The following is an 18,504-nucleotide window of genomic DNA, read 5'->3' on the forward strand; positions in this document are numbered from 1 at the left end:
TCCATACATGACCACTGGAAAAACCATAGCCTTGACTAGATGGACCTTTGTTGGCAAAGTAATGTCTCTGCTTTTGAATATGCTATCTAGGTTGGTCATAACTTTCCTTCCAAGGAGTAAGCGTCTTTTAATTTCATGGCTGCAGTCACCATCTGTGTTGGGGGCCGGCGTGAGGCACTCTGCCCGTGGCAAATGTCATGAGGAAGGAGGCTCGACATACGCAAAGGCAGGATCGAGCCTCAGGAGTCCCCCTGGAAATCCTCAAGCATCTACCCCCATAACCAGAGCCTGCCTACTTTGCTACTTTGTGCTCTCACCTACACCTCTGACTTTACGGGGGGCTGTCCCCCACCACCTCTTTCAGAGAAGGAGTTAACTTAGAGCTCCAGTTAATAATAATTCCTGGGCATGATAGGAGTGTTTCAACCTACAAACTCCTCTGAAGGTTCTCTAGCCTGCCTGACAGGCTTGTCCGGCCACATGTGATTGCTCACAGCCTCCCAACCGTGAGAGGCATGAGATGCTTTAAACCTTCTAAAAACAGGTTCCTTAGAAAAGTTAGAAAACCATTAGTATAAGTATAGTGGGCTGATTAGAAATTGTATTGGTGAAGGGTTTTTCATTTGTTGAGCCAATGTTTGTTGCTAAGTCTCCACATCCCCTGCCCTTACACACATTAATGAATATATAGAAGAAATAAGTATTAACCTTTGATATTAATCATGTTAGACCTTAGGCTAAGTAAATTCTTTCCTTAACTAAAACCCACTACACCCTCACCCTATAGGAATGTAACTTTATTTGGGTGGCATCTGTTTTAAGAATAATCACCCCTGGAGAAATAAGTGTCCTGGTTGACTGACCACTGTCACAAGGAGAGGGTCATAAATTGTCAGCAGGCCCCCTGGCCAGAAGATGATGTAACACCCCTAAGACCTCTGTATACATTTGTATGAAGCACCTGACTTTGATAAAAGTCAGGACTGCTGACCCCGCGTGACTTTTGCATAACATCTCAGTGTATAAAAGTAGACCATGGAATATAAAGAATTGGGATCAGTTCCTCAAAAGACTGGTCTCCCCATGTCGCTCTCTCTCTCACTCTGGCTGAGTCTCCATCTGGAGCACAGAACCCACCAAGCTTACTAATTTTGCCTGGGCTTCTAAGATCCGACCGGGGAGGCCTCAGTGTCTCCTCTCCTTCGGGAGAATGGAAGGACTCCTGTGGCCTACGTAAGTGGTGCAAGCTTCTTGTCTTGAAGTTTTATTGGTCTCCCACGTAAACCAAGCTACTCAGCCTCTTTTCTCCACTAAATTTTCCTACTGAGCTATCCTCATTCTATTACTCTTTATATCTCTAATTAATATCTAATTGAAGCTATTGTATCCTGATCCTCGACAACGCCGTCCCCGCTTCGAACTCCCTGGATCAGCCAGGGCTGGACCCTGGCACACCTGCAGTGATTTTGGAGCCCCAAAAAATAAAGTCTGACACTGTTTCCACTGTTTCCCCATGTATTTCCCATGAAGTGAGGGGACCAGATGCCATGATCTTCGTTGTCTGAATGTTGAGCTTTAAGCCAACTTTTTCACTCTCCTCTTTCACTTTCATCAAGAGGCTTTTTAGTTCCTCTTCACTTTCTGCCCATAAGGGTGGTATCATCTGCATATCTGAGGTTATTGATATTTCTCTTTTTAGTTCCTCTTCACTTTCTGCCATAAGGGTGGTGTCATCTGCACATCTGAGGTTATTGATATTTCTCTTTTTAGTTCCTCTTCACTTTCTGCCAAAAGGGTGGTGTCATCTGCATATCTGAGGTTATTGATATTCCTCTGGCAATCTTGATTCCAGCTTGTGTTTCTTCCAGCCCAGCGTTTCTCATGATGTACTCTGCTTATATAAGTTAAATAAGCAGGGTGACAATATACTGCCTTGACGTACTCTTTTTCTATTTGGAGCCAGTCTGTTGTTCCATGTTCAGGTCTAACTGTGGCTTCCTGACCTGCATATAGGTTTCTCAAAAGGCAGGTCAGGTGATCTGGTATTCCCACCTCTTTCAGAATTTTCCACAGTTTATTGTGATCCACGCAGTCAAAGGGTTTGGATTTTCTTGTTACCAGATATAAAACTGGCTTAGGCTGTATAGCATCCAGAGCAATTAAGCAAAAATGGGAAACATACTAATATATGATTGAAGAATAGTGCTTGACAGATTTAAAAATATCATAAGTACAAAGTCAACTCAGCAAGTGTTTTGCTAAATCAGAAAATCATTGTTGATAACAAATTTTGGAAAAACAATATTCTTAAAAAAACATTATTTTCAAACTGTTTCCAGAAATTCTGGAACAAGTGAAACTACAAAAACTAGGAAAAGCACAGTAATATATTTGGTGTGGATTCCAGTAATCATTTCTTTTCTGAAAGTTGGCGGTACACATGTCTGAGAATTTAAATACCATTTAAGTATACTATGCTACATACAGAAAGATACATGAAACACACATCAGACAATGCCTTGACTTGATATGTGGTAAAAGTCATAGAAATAACTCCAGGCCTCCAAGAGAGCTTTCCTGATACCAGATTCCATGACAGCAGAGGGCAAGCACCATTCTATACACACCACAGCTGGGTAACAGGGACTGCTGCTGTTCCTTACATTCAAACTGGGAAATTCTCAAATTCGCTTATGCATAATGAACCTGGGCCGCCATCAGATGAATCCGTTACACTTGCATTCACAGGGGACTTCCCCGGCAGTCCATGGTTAAGACTCTGTGTTCCCAACGCAGGGCACATGGGTTGGATCCCTGCTTGGGGAGCTGAGATTCCACATGCCAAGCAGTACATCCAAAGAACACAAGAAAACAAGCCAACAAAAACCTATATTCATAAATCAGCTCAGCAAGTAAAAGCATTCAGAAAACAACATTCAAAATGGTTACTGCATGTTCAAAGCAATGTTGAAGCTAATGTAGAAAAGCAAAGCTTTCCTAACCTGTCTGTGAAATTTCTCTTTAAAGACAATTGACATGAATTACAGAAAAGACATTCTACTCTAAGAAAACAAGGTTTTTTTAATCTTCATTTCTGTGCCTCAGCAGGTTGTCTCTAATGGTAATCCTTGCATTTAAGCATGTGGAATGGTTCTTTTGTGGAGAAGGAAATGGCACCCCACTCCAGTATTCTTGCCTGGAGAATCTCATGGACGGAGGAGCCTGGGGGGCTACAGTCCACGGGGTTGCAAAGAGTCGGACACGACTGAGCGACTTCACTCACTCATTCACTCACCCATGGTTCTTTTGAGATTGCTTTCAAATCATTCATACCTGCTAAATATATTACTTTGCTGCTACTGCTGCTAAGTCGCTTCAGTCGTGTCCGACTCTGTGTGACCCCATAGATGGCAGCCCACCAGGCTCCCCCGTCCCTGGGATTCTCCAGGCAAGAACACTGGAGTGGGTTGCCATTTCCTTCTCCAATGCATCAAAGTGAAAAGTCAAAGTGAAGTCGCTCAGTCGTGTCTGACTCTTAGCGACCCCATGGACTGCAGCCTACCAGGCTCCTCCATCCATGGGATTTTCCAGGCAAGAGTACTGGAGTGGGGTGCCACTGCCTTCTCCGATGTATTACTTTAAATCTTTACTAATATCTTTGCATTTGTTAAAGCATAAGCCGCCGCCTCTCCACTCACAGTCCTCTGGGTTGCAGAAGCACTATCTCACCATTCAATGGCTTCCTTCGTGTCGTAAGGCTCACCAGCATCACTTCTGAAACTCTGTTCCCCTCTCCCTCTCCTTTCCGGCTCCCTCTCCCAGTAGGTCAGATTTTGCTACCAGCTGATACTCATCCTCCTTGCTTCTCACATCCAGCATTAACTACTGAGGATAGTTAGAAGGAGCAATAATTTAAGAAATATTTAGGCAAATAATAAAAAATCTATAAACAAGCATCTATATGAAGGTAATAATAAATATGAAATCACCATTTCCTACAATATTGGTATCTTAGGTAAATCTGTGCTTTGAATTCAAGCAAAAAACTAATTAAGATATGAATACAATTTATAGAATCTAGAACTTCCAACGTAAAGAATTTTCAAGGTTCAATACAACAAATAATTGGTTAATCAGTTCTTAAATGCCAAACTCTGCTTCTAAGAAATAGAGAATAGTTGTAAAAAATTGCAACATATTCAAGCAGATTCCTTCAAATGAGCTTGAACTGGCTAAATTATATAGTTGGTTGTATTTCAGAGGAGACATCAATTACCAATTTTCAACTCTCTGACTACACACAGCTTCTTTCTGAATCCAGTACCCACCTAAAGAGAAAACCAGCCCTCATGCTTTCCTTGTCTCCACTATTTAAATCACTGATGTGAGTAAGTCTGATGACCCAATATGAATTTTAAGTAATCATTAAGACATCGTAAAGACATCACTTATTCCCAAGGGATGAACGGAATACTAAGAGAAAATGGAAATCATAAATGCCTCTAATTATTTCTCCACCATTAATTCTGTAATGTTAAAGAGTAACAGATTCCTACTTAGGTGTACTCCAAGGAAACACAACATGCTAACTTGTAGAATACTCATTCAATTAACAAAAGCCATAATTTCACAAAAATATGTTTCTATCCCGCAAAGGTGAGTTAAGTTAGAATGGTAGAAACAAAGGACAGAAGACAAGCCTACTCTCTGCTCTCCCTACACAGAGCTGCCAGAGGCATTGAAGTATGCCCTTCAGAAAATCACGCAGAACACACGGATGGACCTAGGGAGTATTATACTAAGTGAAAAAAGTCAGACAGAGAAAGATGACTACCATATGATGTCACTTACATGTGGAATCTAAAAATATAAAACAAAAGATGAAACATAAAACCAGTTTCACAGATTCAGAGAACAAACTGTTGGTTGCCAGAGGGGAGGCTGGGGTGTGGGATGGGTGAAATAGGTAAGGGATTAAGAGGCACAAACCTCCAGTTACAAAATAAGTTGCAGAAATGTAAGGTACATCACAGGGAATATAATCAACAACCCCAATAATTCTGTATGCTGACACTAACTAGACTTAATCGTGGTGACCATTTTGTAACATATAAAAATATTTATCACTATATTATAAACCTAAAAATAACATAATCTTGTAAAATCAATTACACTTCAATTTTTTTTAAAAAAGAAAATTATTCAGAATCAATGCTTATGTTAATCTTAATATCCTCCTCAAATTGACTCATTACAAGTTACTGGTTCACAGATTTATCGAAGTTGGATATTATGCAACCTGCATGCTACATTATTTTACACATGTATCTATGATATTAGAAATAATTTAGTGTGGCTTCAGTGAGTGCACAATGAATTCATACAATGCAGTGGAACAGTGTTGAGTAGCATCTCTGTCAAAGAGATAAATCAATCTGGAAGGAAATTTATACATGTATCTCAACACACATTTGTTGTTTATTCTCTAACATACTGAAATATATTTTTCCACAATCCTGAAAAACATTAAGACAGAGGATAACTGTGGCAGAAGATAATTATTTTATCAATAAAATAAGTTATGTTCTAGGGTCCTGAAAGCTTAATATGCAGCATATTTTAATACATATACACTGTAAACTTGATCCTAACTTTTTCATTTGGTTGTTACTACCTTTTTTGTAGTATTTCATAAAATCATAAATTTAGAAAATGATACACTTTTCAATATATGCTCATTGACCCCTACACTTAGGCCGATTCAAAGGTAAATTCATAAAGGAGAAAGAACAGATTTCAGAATATTTTTAAGCAATCCAATAACAGACTTTTACTTCAGTAGCAACAGGTTTCCCTGGCTCTTGGGGATATAACAGAACTGTGTTGGGTTCATATTGAGGCTCAACCCCAATGAATCCTGGGCTTGAGTCCAGGGAAAGACTGAGCAAGTGCATACCATGTTTTGGTTCTACCTCCCAGGATGTCATTTCTTACACATGAGACATGTCAATTTATTTCCACACTTTATTATTTTCACATATGACATTGTTTTGAATTGGTTGAAAATCAAATGATGGAGTTCTTAAAATCCAAAATCATGCAATTTTTCCCAACAACATTATCACTTTTTTTCCTAAAGCCTCTTTATAGCTTGGCAATCCTAGATAAGCCACTTAGAAAAACTCACATTTAAAGACGTTACTAAAAGCAGATCTCAAACTTTTTCTCTGGCTATCAGGGAGGGGCAGGAAATGATGCCTAAAGCACAAAGCAGTAATGAAGTGAGAACCTGTGCACAAGTGCTTAGCGAAAAAACAGGCACCGGGGAAGCATGGAAAACCTTCAGCCACAACTTTGAATACCGACTGCTCTGTTGACTCTAAAAATAGCCAACTCTCTGCCCTGAGACAAGCCACTACACCTCTCTACGCCTGTTTTTTCACATGTAAGCCATGCTCCTGGATTCCAACCCTTACAGTCAGAAGAGTCTCTGACTCAGAGGAGCAGTCTGGAAGGAAATCAGAGAGGACATCTGGCTCCGATCTCATATAAATATTATAAACAACCTCCAGAACATTTGCCTCTGCCGTACCGTAGATACTCAAAAAACATCTGTTCTTATATAAGTAAAATCAGAACTAAAAGTAGAGCTGCTAAAGAAGATATTCTGTTCCTGCCTACCGGCTTTCTCTAACCCTCCAAGAATCTTCCTAGGTGAAGCCCACTCAAAACAGTCCTGAGAAACTGTGAGAAAAGGGTCAAGACTATCAAGAGTGGAAACAGATTAAAGTCTAGAACAAAGTCAACTCTGCAAATGCATAAATGGGGCCAAGATCACTGGAAACAAGAGCTGCGTGATTAACCCAAGGCCTGAGGCGCAGCTCAGATTTGGGAGGAAAGGCTGCTCTCCCAGCAGGTTTTTGGACCATGCTCCATGCAGGTTATTTGCATATATCTCATCTCATGACTAGATCACAACTTCCTTGGAAGCAAGGATTACTGTCTACATTTACATTCCCTGCCATGCCTCGTACCTTGCACATATTAAATTAATATTAGGCAAATTAATTAAGTGTGATGCCTTGTAAAGAAAATCAATGCTTATTTTGACATTCAAACACAGCATCCGCTAAGTTCAAGTCAAAACATTTATCATTAGGCTAAAGTTTGCTTTTTTTGCTTTCTTTCTTATTTTTAGCTTGCATTTTATTAAAATTATATATGCATCTGGCTTGAATTAGCAAATAACTTCAGAAGGTTTCTTTTCTTAAAAAACAGCAGGGTCTTCTCCTCCATCCTAATTTCCCCCTTCCCAGAAGTAATAAGCATTTCCAGTTCTTTCACAAGATGATTTTGGAATTAACACCGTGCTTATGTTTCTATTTCTTGATTTCAAGTTTTAGGCCATTCTCTGTTGACTTTTCAACATGAAACAACGGTTGAGTTCTATTTCCTCCACCCGGATCCAATATACACACAATCTTTGCTACCTAGTTCTATTATAATTTTGGTTAGATTCATATTAGCGTTTGTATAATTATGACTAACAAACAGTATCCGGAGCCAAAGCATTTAGTGAGATATTATTGCTCCTGTGAGGTTCATCAATGTCTTGGAGCTGTTGTGGTGGTTGTTCTGTATCTTCCTTGCTTAGTTATTGAAGTGTGTACTGTGGCTTCAACACCAACTTCCTTGCCAGAGAAAACGTTTACAAGTTTTGATGCTCACTATGGCTGCCGCAGCACTTCAGCATTTTCAGGAAGAGCACAAACACTTCAGCTATTTCTCAGTGTCTGAGTTACAGTGAACAGGACTACACAAGGCCTGGACCACAGACTCCCTGGGCTCTATATGGGCCACAGATATTTCAGATGTTACAAAACTTGATGCTAATCAGATCATCACTCAACAGTGTTAAATTGTTTTTAACATGGTATCGTGGGAACAGCTTCCTTGGTGGCCCAGCAGTAAAGAACCCTCCTGCTAATGCAGGAGATGCAGGTTTGATCTCTGGATTGGGAAGATCCCCAGGAGAAGGCAATGACAGCCCACTCCAGTACTCTTGCCTGGAAAATCCCATGGACGGAGGGTCCTGGTGGGCTACAGTCCATGGGGTTGCTAAGAGTCAGACACGACTGAGCACCTTCACTTTCACTTTTCACTTTCATGCATTGGAGAGGGAAATGGCAACCCACTCCAGTGTTCTTGCCTGGAGAATGCCAGGGACGGGGGAGCCTGGTGGGCTGCCATCTATGGGGTCGCACAGAGTTGGACACAACTAGAGCAACGCAGCAGCAGCAGTATGATCCCCTGGAGCAGGAGATGGCAACTCACTCCAGTGTCCTTGCCTGGGAATCCCACGGCCAGGGTAGCCTGATGGGCTACAGCTGATGGGGTCGCAAGACATGACTTAGCAACTAAACAACAACAACAAATAGAAACAGCACAGATATGAAGGCAGACCAGGGAGAGAATTCTGGCTCACTCCAACTGAACAAGTACTAACTCCTCTGAGCCTCGGTTTCTTTATCCACAAAATAGAGATGATTGGAATATCATAAGTTGATTTCTGATTTTTCCACCTACAGGAATAATTAAGCTCAGTTCAGTTCAGTCACTCAGTTGTGTCCGACTCTTTGCGACCCCATGAATTGCAGCACGCCAGGCCTCCCTGTCCATCACCAACTCCCGGAGTTCACCCAGACTCACGTCCATCGAGTCGGTGATGCCAACCAGCCATCTCATCCTCTGTCGTCCCCTTCTCCCCTTGCCCCCAATCCCTCCCAGCATCAGAGTCTTTTCTAATGAGTCAACTCTTCGCATGAGGTGGCCAAAGTACTGGAGTTTCAGCTTTAGCATCATTCCTTCCAAAGAAATCCCAGGGCTGATCTCTTTCAGAATGGACTGGTTGGATCTCTTTGCAGTCCAAGGGACTCTTAAGAGTCTTCTCCAACACCACAGTTCAAAAGCATCAATTCTTTGGCGCTCAGCCTTCTTCACAGTCCAACTCTCACATCCATACATGACCACAGGAAAAACCATAGCCTCATCTACTTACCAGGGCCCTAAATGACAAGGTGAGGACTAAAGACAGTACGTTCGAGTCATTTGGGCCCCAATGGTCAGGAAGAATAGCAAATGAAGATGATGATAATCTGCATATTATTAACTGAATACTGACTATTTAGCAGGTACTATTCTCCTTTAACCCTCATTGCCAGCAGCTGTGAGGGGATTTTGTCCAGTTTACAGATGAGATGCTGAGGCAGTGACAAATCCCCCGCCCAGGTCCACGGCCACTTGGTGGCAGAGCCAGGGCCCAGACTTGAGAGGTGCTCTGATACCAAAGTGCAAGGATGTGTGCCTTCAGTCACGATCTGATAATGCCTCCCAGGAAGGCTTAAACAGCAGTGTAAACAATGAAATAATAGTAAACTCATCAGAGATTTTTCTTTTTTAAACATAGGCCTATTTGTGCCTGAACTGGAGAATTAGGAACAATCTTATAAGGTGCATGAGTTTGTTTTGCCAAAGGTTGCAGGAGAAATTGTGCTTGCATCCATCTGCCTTTCCTCAGACCAGTCACACCCTGACCTTGAAGACAGATCACGTTAAGGCCACTGAGGCAGGCCTGTCAGCAGCTATAAGGCGTGCTAGCCACTTGACAGGGTTATGATAATAGAGAATACTATGCACTGAACTGTGCGCCACCAAAATTCATATGTTGAAACCTTGACCTCCTGTGATTACATCTGGAGATAGTCTTTAGGAAGTAATTCAAGTTAAATGAAATCACAAGGGTAGGGGCCCTTATGGGATAGGACTGTGCCCTTATAAGAAAGGTAAAAAAAAGAGACCTCTCGCTCCTTTCCTGCCCTGTGCCACGTAAAGACAGCAAGAGTGGCAAGAACAGGGCTTTCACCAGAAAAGGAACTTGACTGGATCTTGATCTTAGGTTTTTCAGCCGCCAGAATTATGAGAAAATAAATTTCTGTTGTTTAAGCCACCTGGTCTATGGTACAGCCCAAACAGACTAATAACAGAGCAAGACTTTAGAAGAAATTTAATAGTATTAGCTCTCTCTTCTTCCTCTTTCTACCTTTTCCTATGTTGGAGCTAAAAACAGGCAGCAAGAAGCAGTCAGCTGTTAAAAAGAAAACCTAAGTGTGGTTCCCACAAGAGGAACAGATTCAAGTAAAAACACAAAGTTTCTGTTTACCATTCACTAAGGAGATTACGTGGAACAGTGTAAAGAACGAGAGAGTTCGGATCAGAAAACCTGGCTTATAAGGAGGCTTGGGTCCTTATTTGCAAGCTGGCTTTGGCCAAATCATTTAATCTTTCCATTTGCCCAGACATGATCACAGAAGTCAGGCAAGATGATCTCTTAAGTTTTTTTCTGCTAAAACACCCTAGGATCCTACAATGTAGGTGGTAAAAAACTAGTCAATAGAAGAGTCTGCTCAGGATATATTCTTAAAGCAGTAACACACTGAGAATTTAAAAGAAATTGCAATGACACAAATTAGATCCCAGTAACCGGGAGAAAAACTGAACATAATAAAAACCTGTGATATGCTATATCCAGAGTATACATATTTCCAAGGCAGTCTATAGATCATAATGAAAGCAATTACATAATTTCCATTTAAATAACAAGTTTCTGTGATTTAAAAGTGGCAGGTTTTTCCTCCCAACAATAAGTCCTTGGCTGCTATCAGCTATTTTCACAGCATAATCTGAATCGGAGAAAAAGAAACCACAAACGACACTTTTCCAAGCTGTGAGATTCAGGAATTGAAGAGATTTGATATGGAGGGAGTCAGGTACAAAGCAAGTATGTTGGTTTAAAGAAAATACAATCAGAAATGCATATCAACATTTAATACATGGGTTTGTGGCAATCCTTGGCTTAAAAGTTTCCAAATAGCCAAAACTGCGAAACTCATTTTACTATTAAAAAAATAGAATTAGGAATAGTTATCAAAAAATCCAGAGAATTCTGCTGCTGCTGCTGCTGCTAAGTCGCTTCAGTCGTGTCCAACTCTGTGTGACCCCATAGACGGCAGCCCACCAGGCTCCCCCGTCCCTGGGATTCTCCAGGCAAGAACCCTGGAGTGGGTTGCCATTTCCTTCTCCAATGCATGAAAGTGAAAAGTGAAAGTGAACTCGCTCAGTCGTGTCTGACTCTTAGAGACCCCACGGACTGCAGCCTACCAGGCTCCTCCGTCCATGGGATTTTCCAGGCAGCAATACTGGAGTGGGGTGCCACTGCTTTCTCTGAGAGAATTCTAATGTAAAGTAATTCTTTGCCACATGGTTGGAGCGCGTGAGACAGAGCCCTGGGACTGAACCTGACTGTGACACTGTGCCAGCAAAGGGGCCTGTCTGAGCCTCACGGCCTTCTCCACACGGCATCGGTCAGAAAGTGCTGTGGCTAACAGATGCTAAAGGGCTGCATAAAGATGCCGTGGAAAAAAGGGAGAGCTTTCAGGAGGTCCAAAGGCACACTCACTCAATTTCCCCATGTCAAAGATGTGACAATATGAGATGCAAAAAGTACAAAGCAAAGCAAAATGTAAAAAAGAATTCCCAAAGCAAAAGAATCATATGAGGATACCAACAGTACCCTAAAAAAAACAACATTATTTCAATATCTGGTAAAATTAAAATCTGAGTACCAGAGGCAGTGGGATAAAATACCATTTTTAAACTTTCTAACTTGAGACTACTAGTCTTTAACCTCGGTGAAGATGACACTTGCTCTGTAGCTACATACAAGGTAGTATATTTCCTATCAAGATGGATAAACTCCCTACAGCACCGGCTGTCTCCACAAACATGAGTTCAGGAGAAAGCATAGTTCAGTAAGGGAAGCAGTGCCAGGAACGTAAAGGAGGAAACAGAAAACTGCGCCCGAGTCCATGCGCTGCGGGCAGGCGGGGGAGCCGGCTCTCGGCAGGGCCGCTCCCGCGCCTCCACGGAGACGAGTGCAACGGACACACTGTCACCTTGTCACGGAGACAGGGCAGCAGAAGCCCGGCTGCTGATGTCAGCAGGGTATAGCTGAAACTCCAGTGCTTTGGCCACCTGATGCGAAGAGCTGACTCATTTGAAAATCTTTCCCTGATGCTGGGAAAGACTGAAGGCAGGAGGAGAAGGGGACGTCCCGGCAGAGGATGAGATGGTTGGATGGCATCACCGACTTAGTGGACATGAGTCTGAGTAAACTCCGCGAGATGGCGATGGACAGGGGGGCCTGGCGTGCTGCAGTCCATGGGGTCACAAAGAGTCAGACACGACTGAGCGGCTGAAATGAACTGGTAAAGGGGGGCAGCTTAAAGACTTTCACGAGGTGAAAGCAAAACCCTTAGCTAGTGAAGAGTCAAAGAGTGATCCACAGGAAGTCAGCAGGGCCTGGAGTTCACTATGCAAGATTAATCATGACCGGAGGCTGGTCTTCAGCCTTCTCAGTTCACATTAAGAGACAGAGAGGCTATGTCCTGGGAAGGAGAAAAGATCTAGAAATCTAGACACCTGGATGACTATAAAGGACACCCACAGTTAAATAAACCCAGAACCCTAAGCACATTGGCTTTCCTTTCTGATAGGTGTGAAGAAAGGATGGGAGATGGGAAGTGGAGGAGAGGGCAAAGTCATGCCAGGCAACCAGTTCTACAAGCAGGCAGGGAGGAAGTGGGTTCCCCGATTTCTCTCAAGTGTTACAGTCAGGCCCACAAAGAGAAGCGCCGCTGCGGCTGTCCTGCAGTTAACTGAGCCGCGCCCGGGGAAAGGAGCGCGGGGGGGGGGGGGTGGGGGGGGGGTGGTAAATGGCCACTAGGGAGCGCGGTCCGCACCCAGCCCTAGACCAGATTTGGCTCCACCAGCGCCCTGATGGCAACCCACTCCAGTGTTCTTGCCTGGAGAATCCCGGGGACGGGGGAGCCTGGTGGGCTGCCGTCTATGGGGTCGCACAGAGTCGGACACGACTGAAGCGACTTAGCAGCAGCAGCAGCGCCCTGATCTTCCAGCAAAGGAGATGCACAGGCTTGCTCTAGATTCTCCACCAATACGGGTATCGCACATTCTGACACTTGCCACTAGAAACTCGGACCCCGATAACTGTCCTTTGGAGGGGTTTTCTATATGTGCTGAGGCAGAATGATTAGAAATGATGTGTCAATAATTTGGAGTGGTCAAACAGGAAATGGTAAGAGTGAACATTGACATTTTAGGAATCAGTGAACTAAAATGGATGGGAATGGGCAAATTTAACTCAGATGATCATTGTATCTACTACTGTGGGCAAGAATCCCTTAGAAGAATCCACCTGCCAATGCAAGAGACACAACTGGATCCCTGGGTCGGGAAGATCCCCCTGGAGAAGGAAATGACACCCCACTCCAGTATTCTTGCCTGGGAAATCCCATGGACAGAGGAGCCTGGAGGGCTACAGTCCGTGGGGTCACAAAGAGCTGGACATGACTAAGTGACTAAACAACAACTGGGAAATAACTTTTAATAACATTAATGACAGAGGAATTTATGTTTATTCTATAGCATAATAAGTTGCAACTATTTAAAATTTCCCACAAAAATTATTTCAAAATCCATTTTAAAATACCATTAAAAGTATTTAACATTTAGATATTACTGAAATTTTTAAAAGACTAGCATAATATTTTCAGGGTTTTTCAGTAACAGATATCATTAGAAATTTTTTAGAGAATCATTAAAAATCTAGTTGGCATTACAGAACCAGTTTCCCTAAATAAAATAAAGAAAACTTGAAGGAAAACAAATACTATTATCAATAATATTATAATTTATATTTGCCATTATGTTATATAATCTATCAAATATCTAGCAATGTTTGCATCTAGATATTCAAATTTTTCTATTAAATTCTTCATAATGTGTTTACTAATTTTATTTTTTTGGGTTGATATGAGCTATAAGTTTGTTAAAAGTTACAAATACCACCTTGAAAAAAGGTTTAAGTTGGGAAATGTTAATATTTTCTAAAATGTGTACCCTTCTGTTATTGAAAAGCTTCTAAATTTACACACATAAATACAAATGTTCAAGACTATTTTTTTCCAATAGACTCTTCAGTTACTGTATAACAGAATACCTAGTATTTCTGCAATGGCTATGCACAGAATCCTACAAACACAGTAGAGACAGTATTTCCAAGACATACTTCACAACACCTTAATAAATTAGACCACATTTTTTACTACTACACTGAAAATCAAAAAGTTCCACTATGAAATGATATATAACCACAAAACAACTTTTACTTTATATAGAGACTATTAATATATAAAGACTTTACACAGAGACAAATTTAAGTGGTTGGAAACTCTTAATTATGTGAATTGTCAATATTCAAGACATTCATTATAAGATTCACAATGTTACTTAATCCTACCCCTACTAGTAGTAATGTAACCTTGGTAAAATTATTATATTTTAGTATTAACTTCCATTTCTATAAAATGGAGAAAGTTGCTTCCCTTGCTGATGGTTTGTTCAACAAATATTTTGTGCCTAGTCTGGGGCTGCAATGTGCTAGAGTGGACAACTACCTGTCACAAAAACATGGGACACAGGTCAGTCAGTCAGCCAGTCCTAATAAACATGGGACTCAGGTCAGTCACTCAGTCAGTCCTAATAAACATGGGACACAGGTCAGTCGGTCAGTCCCATGAAGATAAAGTTAGGTGAAAAGATAAAGAAAGACTTGGGTTGCTCTATTAGGGCTACATAGAACTGGACATGGAACAACAAACTGGTTCCAAATAGGAAAAGGGATACATCAAGGCTGTGTACAGTCACCCTGCTTATTTAACTTCTATGCAGAGTACATCATGAGAAACGCTGGGCTGGAAGAAGCACAAGCTGGAATCAAGACTGCCGGGAGAAATATCAATAACCTCAGATATGCAGATGACACCACCCTTATGGCAGAAAGTGAAGAGGAACTAAAAAGCCTCTTGATGAAAGCGAAAGAGAGTGAAAAAGTTGGCTTAAAGCTCAACATTCAGAAAACGAAGATCATGGCATCTGGTCCCATCACTTCATGGGACATAGATAGGAAAACAGAGTCAGACTTTATTTTTGGGGGCTCCAAAATCACTGCAGATGGTGACTGCAGCCATGAAATTAAAAGACGCTTACTCCTTGGAAGGAAGGTTATGGCCAACCTAGATAGCATATTGAAAAGCAGAGACATTACTTTGCCAACAAAGGTCCGTCTAGTCAAGGCTATGGTTTTTCCAGTGGTCATGTATAGATGTGAGAGTTGGACTGTGAAGAAAGCTGAGCGCCAAAGAATTGATGCTTTTGAACTGTGGTGTTGGAGAAGACTCTTGAGAGTCCCTTGGACTGCAAAGAGATCCAACCAGTCCATTCTGAAGGAGATCAGCCCTGGGATTTCTTTGGAAGAAATGATGCTAAAGCTGAAACTCCAGTACTTTGGCCACCTCATGTGAAGAGTTGACTCATTGGAAAAGACCCTGATGCTGGGAGGGATTGGGGGCAGGAGGAGAAGGGGACGACAGAGGATGAGATGGCTGGATGGCATCACTGACTCGATGGACGTGAGTCTGAGTGAACTCCGGGAGTTGGTGATGGACAGGGAGGCCTGGCGTGCTGCGATTCATGGGGTCGCAAAGAGTTGGACATGACTGAGAGACTGAACTGAACTGAACTGAAAGAAGATCCCCTGGATAAGGAAATGGCAACCCACTCCAGTATACTTGCCTGGAGAATCCCATGGACACAGGAGCCTAAGGAGCTATGGTCCATTGGGTCACAAGAGTCAGACAACACTTGGTGACTAAACCACCAAGGAAGATCCATCTGAGAAAGCTACATTTGTGTGGAGATCTATCCCTAGAATGCTTGATTATGTCATTTTCATTTCAAATATATTTTCTAAATGTTATTATTGAAAAATTAACTTTCATTGATCCATTATAAACAGAGATGGCAAAAAAAAGCTATACGCCAAAAACAGTTCCCACCAAGGTCTGGTTTTAGTTCAGTAGCTGTAACGAGGTACAAAGCTGCTGATTTAAAGTACTGTGTGTCCCAGGTATGTTCCACCCTCTGGTAGGTAAGGAGTTAGTAATGAGAAAGAAAAACTAGACGTTTACTGGTAGGAAGTTAGAGGTGAGAAACAGGGGAGAGGGGAAGAATAAAGAAAAATAAAGGATCTGAATGATCAGTAAACTGGATAAACTGTTCATGAATAAATCATGAGTAAGTGACATTTCTATTCTCATTTTACTCCAAAGAGGCAAGAATTTTAGTGGAGTGGGGTGTGTGTCTCTGCACACAGGCGTGTGTGCGCCATGGTTTTTATACCAAACTTCACCCAGCACTTTCCCCTTTTTACTTTCAAAGCATTTTATCTCAAAGTGTAAGGTTTAAAGGCAAATCTGTAACTATGAAACGGCTCTGGTTCAACGTTATCAGAAAAGGACCAGAACTTTAGATTATATAAATTCTCATGTTTTTCTTTGGAGATGCATCAGCCACTTGGCACAATACTTCAGTCACTGCAGAAAGCCTGATTCCTCACTCCTTCCCTGATAAACTGTTCAATCAGAACTATGTTCAATTTACTTTTAAGTGTCAAACTAAAAAGTTAGAATTCAACCTTTGGGGAAAAAAATGACTTTAGAGGGGAGAAATTCATCTTCTTTAAAGATATACAAACACTACTAACAAGAGTTGATGTAAATTGTTGCTTGTTATAACTCTTTCTGTAGGTTTTTAACTTAAGGACTTTGCAATTGACTGTATAAATTAAATTATCTCGGAACGTACACTTTCCTTATCCTGTTATGAAAGCTTTCAGTCCTTAACTTATATGAGTACTGACAGCATTATCTAGAGATAATTCAAGACAGGAATAATCTGAAGAACTTAATAGGAAGAATGTACACAGAAAGACTAACTTCGTCAAACTTAATTATATTGGATACAAATGAAGAACTATGTGAATTCCTTTATTTTTGATGAGACTTTATTTTTTAAGAATAGCTTTGGGTTCAGAGAAAACCTGACAGGGAAATGTAGACGTTTCCCATATATTTCCTGCCCTCACACATATGCATGGCCTTCGCCATTATCAACATCCCCACCAGAGTATTTTGATATATATATATTTGTTACAGCTGATGAACCTACTCTGACATGTCACAATCGCCCGAAGTTCTTATTTTAATTATGACCCACTCTTAGTGCTGTAGCACATCCCATGTGTTTAGACGATGTATAATGACATCTCCATCATTATGGTATCACAGAGAGTATTTTACTGCCCTGAAAAATCCTCTGTGCTCTGCCTATTCATCCCCTCTAAATCCTTTCATTTATAAGTATTTTTCTTATCATCATAAAGCTGGGCACAAAAGAAGAATCTTGATTCTCCAACCTGTAGTGATCTGAGGTGAGGCAAGAATATGAAAATGTGGGTATTGTATCTCCTCTCTTTCCCTGCCCCTCTTCCACCACCCAGATTCATATCTCCCCCAAAAAAAACAAAGAGAGGACCATGTACTATTCACCGCTGAATCTCCAGCACCTAAGACAAAACTACCACAAAAACAGATATTCAAAGAATAATGTTCCTGAAATCTTTTAGATGAGTTTTTCTCAACAAATTATTACTAGAGATACCAAGTAAAACTTTGGTACGGCCCTAAAACACAATCTCAGTGCAAAGTGGTATGGCTATAGCCCCCTTAGAAACAGACTCATCAGGTCCCCGCAAAATAAAAGCAAAAGCAGCACCGGCAAATACCCAAAGCTGAAAGGTTTCCTCAACGACTCTGAAATAGAGTTTTCAAACATACAGATTAAAAAACAGAGAAGTAAACAATCTCCAAGAACCCAGAAGACATCTGAGGAGAGGTAGAAAGAAGGGCTGCCAGGCATGCTGCCATATAAATGGTAAGATTCGGAAGAAACAGCAGGAGCTCGCAAGAACAAAAAGGGCACCTTGAATACTGAGAAACTCTGTGTCTGCAGACATCCCACAAAGAAGTGATGACTTCTTTACACTCCATTCCACCAGCAAATCTCAAGAAGGGTGCTCCCCGTGCACATTTACAAATGCAGCTAAATTGTGGATTGCACAACCATTACAATAAAATGAAAAGGAGTCACGCTTTAGATTATTTAAAAAACCTCATGTCCCCAAGGAAATTCATCTATTAAAACTAAAGAAACAGAGCATTCATTAGTCATTAACCTTGAGAATGAATGCCACTTAAAATTTCCTCTCAGTATTAACTTTATACAAAGTTCTGTTAACAATATTTTATTTTAATATTATCAATAGGGGGCAAAAAATCACATAAAAACAAAGCATAATAGATTGCTGAAATTCGGTCCCGAGGTCTATTTATTCTCAGTACACACCCCTTCCCCTTCCCCCTCATACCCTGGCATGCACAGGAACTCATCTCCTTTCCATATAATTACATG

General features: G+C 41.3%; 1 protein-coding gene across 4 annotated transcripts in view; it reads right to left on the minus strand.

The window, feature by feature from the left end:
* FBXL17 (F-box and leucine rich repeat protein 17) overlaps positions 1-18,504 on the minus strand; it is a 520,630-nt gene that overhangs the window by 385,566 nt on the left and 116,560 nt on the right. The window lies entirely within an intron of this gene.

This window comes from Bubalus kerabau, chromosome 1, assembly GCF_029407905.1.
Source record: "Bubalus kerabau isolate K-KA32 ecotype Philippines breed swamp buffalo chromosome 1, PCC_UOA_SB_1v2, whole genome shotgun sequence".
In the NCBI taxonomy this organism is placed as follows: domain Eukaryota; kingdom Metazoa; phylum Chordata; class Mammalia; order Artiodactyla; family Bovidae; genus Bubalus; species Bubalus kerabau.